Raw genomic sequence first — 6,000 nt, 5'->3', positions numbered from 1 at the left:
TTCAATTTCTAAAACACAGAACCCAAAATATCTTTATTTAGAACTGTTTTCTTGTCACTTCAGAAAGCTGTCAAAGAGTGCTGTTATTGAGATCATCTGAGTAGTTTTATTCTTCCAATAAAGATACACGAGGGTATAGTCATTCTGAATAAAAGCAGACATTTTTTTAAGACACTGCTACTGGGAAGTGTGGCATTGGGGAAAACTGCAAATAAACACACAGAATGTGGATTCTTCACAGAAGTAATAATTCTATTTTTTGACTATGTATCCTGCCAGGTAAAGATGTTCTTCCGAGCTGAATTGAAATAGCTGGGAGACTCCTTAATGGTCTCCCATGTTCCTGCTCTGTCAGCGTGCGATGGAACGGGCCATGGCCAGGGAGGTAGTAAGGGATAGGGAGAGATTTTTCAGGATTTCTTCTTGACTTCTCTGAAGAGGTAAGAACATCAGTACGCGGGTGTGCCATCATGCACTTCTCTCTCTTCACTGACACTCTTACTTTCTGTCTGTTATCATGCTGAGATCAACTCACTGGCTCCTTTACTCCATCTCAGTCTGTTGGCATTTTTTCAGGTTTTCAAGGCTGTTTCTGCACAGGAAAGGGCAGGAAAACTTCTCTTTTTTTTAAATTTAGAGGAGGCCTGCAGTCTGCTCCACTGACCCGGGACTCACACAATTCTCTGATCCTTTGCCAATACACCAGAGTTTATTTTTTTGTTGCCTCTGTAACAGGAGTAAGATAACTAGGTAGCGTAGAGCGTGATTTCTTGGTGGCAGGGAGCATGGAACATGCTGTTAATCTAAACTGCAACAGAAACTAGGGGAAACAGGGCAAGCAGATCCTTTTCAGGCACGTTAGTCTTTTATCAGAAAGTTGGGAAAGCTGCTGTTCATTTAGAAATAGAAAAGATATGATTTATCTATTAAAACAACTAATTCTTTTTAGTTCCGTTTAGCATCAAAGAGTTCAGTTACGTCCCAGTGGAACGTCCAGTGGCAAAGATGGTTACGGTTTCTTGCAAAAACCTTGCTCAGTTTCTGTGCAATTTACATTAAATCTTGATCATTCATCATATTTTTGTGCTTTTGGTTTACATGCTGGGATGTCCCAATTGGGACACCTGCTAGTTTCACTTCTGTAAGAACTCTACACAAGGCTAAGATGGGGTTTTTTTAGGGTGAGCACACAAATGGCGTGTCTGTAGGTGGCAGAGTTGGTCTAATGGCTCTGTGTTACTCGTGAGTTCTGTGACATTCCTGAAACTGTTTCTGTTTCATAACAAATATGATTCTGAGATTGCAATTGTGAAGTTGCAGTAGATTTCAAACATGCCCTGGTGAAAAGGAAACACTGTGCACCAGCCAAGCTGCCCACGCGCCACCAAGCAGCTGGATACTCCAACAACTTGCACTATGCTTGTGGAATTTAACGTGGAGGGTAAGAAGAGAGAACATATCTTTAGAATGGAAATCAGTGAAACTACATCTATAGCACATAAATAGGCTTGCATGTGTTACTTGTGCAGGTGTTTTTTTCAGCAGTTCAGTAGCTCAAAAAGAGAACTAATTTTGCAAAGCTGTTGACACGGAAATTATAATTTTTTTCCTGTCCCTTTGTTACTAGTAACACTTTTTGACAAACTATGACAGAAACACTGCATCCCTAACTGCTCACAGAAATTACACTTTGTGACTATCACCAATGTGGACGGTAAAATTAAAAGGTATGGCAAATTAAAGTCGGAATAGCCAGCCAGAAATATAGTCAAATAAACCTTGAATTGCGTTTTAAGCAGTATTTGATGAAAAAAGGTTCAACAATAATGGAAAGAACAATAACCTTTTCAGTAGCCATATACCATTTGCTATTCTATTGTTGTTTTGGTAAAAGAGTTAGCACTTTTTTACTCATTCTTCTGAAAAACGTATGAATTTTAATGCTTTTTCACTGAGAAAAGAAAAAAACCCACACCTTTTCAAAAGTTCTGCTGGTCCTGTTTTTCACTGTTTAGTCTTTCACGAGACCGGAAACAAAAAAATATTCTCAGCCACCCAATGCAGCTTACAATCCAACAAGAATTAAATCTTTCTGCAGCATTTCAACAAAAATCCTAATATTGGAAATTGCTTTTGGACAATAACCTTACCCTATAAAAACAGTTAGGCTGGAAGATGTCTTTGAATTGTCCCATTTCACCCACGTTTCAGGTCAAAGGTATACTGGCCAAGCTTCTTACTGTTATTTCTCCACTGTCCTCCAGCAAGCAGCAGAGGGCACAGCTCCCTGCCGAAAGCCTTCAGGGCAGGAGCTTGTGTGCCTGGGCCTCATTCTGCTTAAAATGTTTTCTGTCTGTCAATCAGAAGTGATGTTTTGATTAAAGCAATGCAGTTTCCACAGCCAGTAATACCTCTGAAAGACTACATTTATCTTTCTTTGTGTATCCACCAGTCAGTTCTGTACAAAATCCTGAGATTTATTTATGCCTAAGGTAACTTCCAGAACTCATGTATTATCATAGATCACTGAAGTAGTTATTTACATATTGTTTTGTACAGAACTCTGAAAATTAAATAAATTTGAAATAGAGAATATTGGTCACTCTGGACAAGTATGCGCTCCATACGTGCAGTTAAAACTTGTTCACAAATGATAGCAGTAACACTTGGCAAAGTTATATTCAAACTGACCAGCAACTCCAACTGAAGGGTCTCAAATCTTGAAAATGTGTCATGCAGGTAATAATTTTCAGCAGTCTCATGGCATGGAAATGTGATTTTCAACTTCTGTCCTCAAATCCTGAGGTCTGTGTATTCTTGTCAAGGTGAAAGACAACCAAGAAGAGCAAGCCTGCTCTCAGTAGGCTTTAATTTTCTGTATCTTTGCTGGTAAATGGCTAAGCATCTACGGAAATCTAAGAGCTGAAAAACCCTCCTGTGGTGCAAAAAAAAAAGTACCATCATAGCAGTCTGTCTTTCTCTTTCATATGTTATATCTATAAATCTAGATATACTTTGTTGCAGCTATATATGTTTCTTTCACATTAAGATACAGAATTAAAAGGAGAAAAACTCCAATAGAATTATCCCATTATTTCTGTTACAGATTGTTTAAAGTTGTGTCACTGTAATTGCAAATAATAAAGTCTATATTTATTACCATGCTAGGTCCAGCATATGAGTTTGATTTTTGGTTATCATCCCCCTGCTACAAATCTGTTCTGATTATTAAATGTATTAGGCCAAATTCAATACATTCCTTGAATATGAGATGCATAATGTTTTGTTGGTATTTGCTAGAAAATATGGACTACATAGGCTCACAGAACATCTATTAACAAGAAAAGATTATGGATACTTCGTTATTTGGACACAACCTTTTTTGCATGCTTCAGACTATGGCTGTTCTCATAACTGGGACAGGGAATTACAGGACAGATAGTTTTATATTTTATAGGTCTGATTGCAGATAAAAATAGAGATGTATTATCTTTCATCACTTGCAATTAAATGCTCAGTTAACATTAAAAGCCTAAAGCTGTAGCTCACAGCAGATAAAATTCCCCAGTTAAGTTGATGCTTTTCCTCTCGCAAAGAGGGGCCAGGTTTAATCCTATCCACAATAACCAGCTGTGCATAGACAAACTGAGCTCTATCTTTCCCATTAGCAAAGCCTGGTGCAGGAAGCAGATGCGAGGTAATATGAGAAAATAATAGCTCTTTCACAACCATTGGGGTCCTATTATCTCCTGCCTTTATGCCACAGGCCAATATTTACTAGGTCTTCTTTGTTTTTAAGGTGATCCTTATCTTTTGCACCTTATGCAATACTTCGCACAAGCATAGCCTTAGCTTCCTCAGATCCAGTGATGCCTGATGGCTTGGAAGCATCCTCCTTCTAGTTCACTCCAAAATTTTTATAACTGTGCGACTTTCCTCCCATTAGGTTATTTACAATAGCTATAGGGGAAGATTATCTAATACATCTTAATTTTGACCAGAGCATTACAAATAGCAATATCTTGATTCTCTGTAAACATTAACTAAAAACATTAACTATGAGAGCTAGTGAAACATTTATGAAATTTTTTGTAGGATTTTTTTTCTCAAAGATATTCACTATCAAGATAAGTAGTGTTTGACACTTAAAAAATGAAAAATTTCCTTTTAACGTTCTTGTAAATATATTTTTCAGAAAAGTTTTCTGTTTTTTTCCGGCCAGTGTCCTTAAAATAAGACTATTTTGTATTTATTCATATACTGTGTTCATTTTTAATTTCGTACTTGTAAATAAGGTCAATAGATGTCCTGCTATGCATAAAGTTAAATACATCTATAGCAGTTTGCAAGTTCAGAGCTTTAGACGTTTAAACTTTGCCCACACTCATCTGGAAAGCCAGGGATCCACTTCTATTTATGCTGTGAAGGTTTTGCCAAGAATATCATATTTCTTTGATCTCAGTTTCCTGGAAAGGTGCTAACACTTTCCCTGCAGAGTGTGGATAGCCTAAAATGTGGAGGCAATAATCAGCGGTTGATGGAGTACAGGCTTGTGTTTTAAGAAGCTTATTGTCATCTGTGATCCTCAGCCTTCTTATGCCCTGTGTTGCTGGGATGTTTTTCTGTGGTTGCTGTCTCAGCAATTTATTCCCATTATTCTAATGCATTAGTATAATATGACGATGTCTGGGCTACAAGTACTCTGGCAGAATGCACAAGAGCCACAAAAATAATTATAAAATGCTTTAAATCCTATTATTTTAACTTACATTTGTAGATAATTTACTTCAATCCCTATTGCAATTTGTAAAAAGCTTTTATTTCAGAAAAAAATTAAACTCAGCTTATTTGAGTTCAGAAGTCTTTCCTCCTAGCATTAAGTTGTAAAAAGCCTTGAAATTATTTTTGTCAGGTAGATGAAAGAACTGAAAGAAATCGCCCAAATGGCAAGTGCTGTGCAACGAGCAGTATGGTATCATCCTCCCTTCCTAAGTTGCACCACCTTCTTTCCTGGGACTTTGTTTAAAGTCAAACCTAATTTCTGTGTCATCTGAAGAAAGGCTGATCATACAGCCGCATTGTAACTTCAGGAATTAAAAAAAGTGGTAAGTCTATTTAAAGAAATACTGGATTCTTTTCCTTTGAATCCTCGTTCATGAGCTCTTCATGAGATCAAAAGCTCCTTCATAACATCAACCTTATTCTTTACATTCATGAAGAAAAAATATAAATTGTTTTTGACAGGTTTTAATGTAAAGTTGTAAGAACCAGCAGCTTAGACTTTAATTAAGAAATACTAATAATTAAGTATTTTAGCAACAGTGATAGAGTCATAGTTAAAAGCTGAAGTGCACTTAGGGAGGTATAAAAGGGTGTAACAGGAGGGATCATTAACCAGTTGTGTTGGGTTTCAAGAAGCAAACCAGTTGTTGTGTCAGTCACACACAGCCTGCTGCATTTAAATCGGAGGTCTAGAATTACTTTAGAGCCTGGCTGATGAGACAGTAAAAAGGTCACAGTTCTGAAATCTTGGCTCCTCTTCCAAGAGATCATTTTACTGACTCTCTGCCATGCTCACCTCGCGCAGAAAAAATATTTTTCATAGTCAGAAAATTGACATTGATTATCTGATCAAGCAAAAGATACTATGGCAATTTTTCCACATTATATTCCCATTGCATCTGTCTAACAAGACAGGATTTATATTTCCTTTGGCTATTATTCCTGAAACTTCATTCCTTTCTTTATTAGAAAATTCAAAATCATCTTGCCCCACTCTTCTATATTCTTTGTCACTGAATTTCTTTATATTATATTGCTCTCATATCATGGTGGAACACACCATCTCTTTCACTCAAACCACAAACACAGTTTCAGATCTCTCTGAATTAGTCCTATCTAACTGGTCACTTGTTTTTTCCAGTGATCCAGCCAATAGTTCTTGACCACTGACAAGAGATCTTTAATACTATCTATATAACTAACTCACAGTGACCAACA

This window comes from Tauraco erythrolophus, chromosome 3 (genome assembly GCF_009769465.1).
Source record: "Tauraco erythrolophus isolate bTauEry1 chromosome 3, bTauEry1.pri, whole genome shotgun sequence".
In the NCBI taxonomy this organism is placed as follows: Eukaryota; Metazoa; Chordata; class Aves; order Musophagiformes; family Musophagidae; genus Tauraco; species Tauraco erythrolophus.
This window is presented reverse-complemented; position numbering follows the sequence as displayed.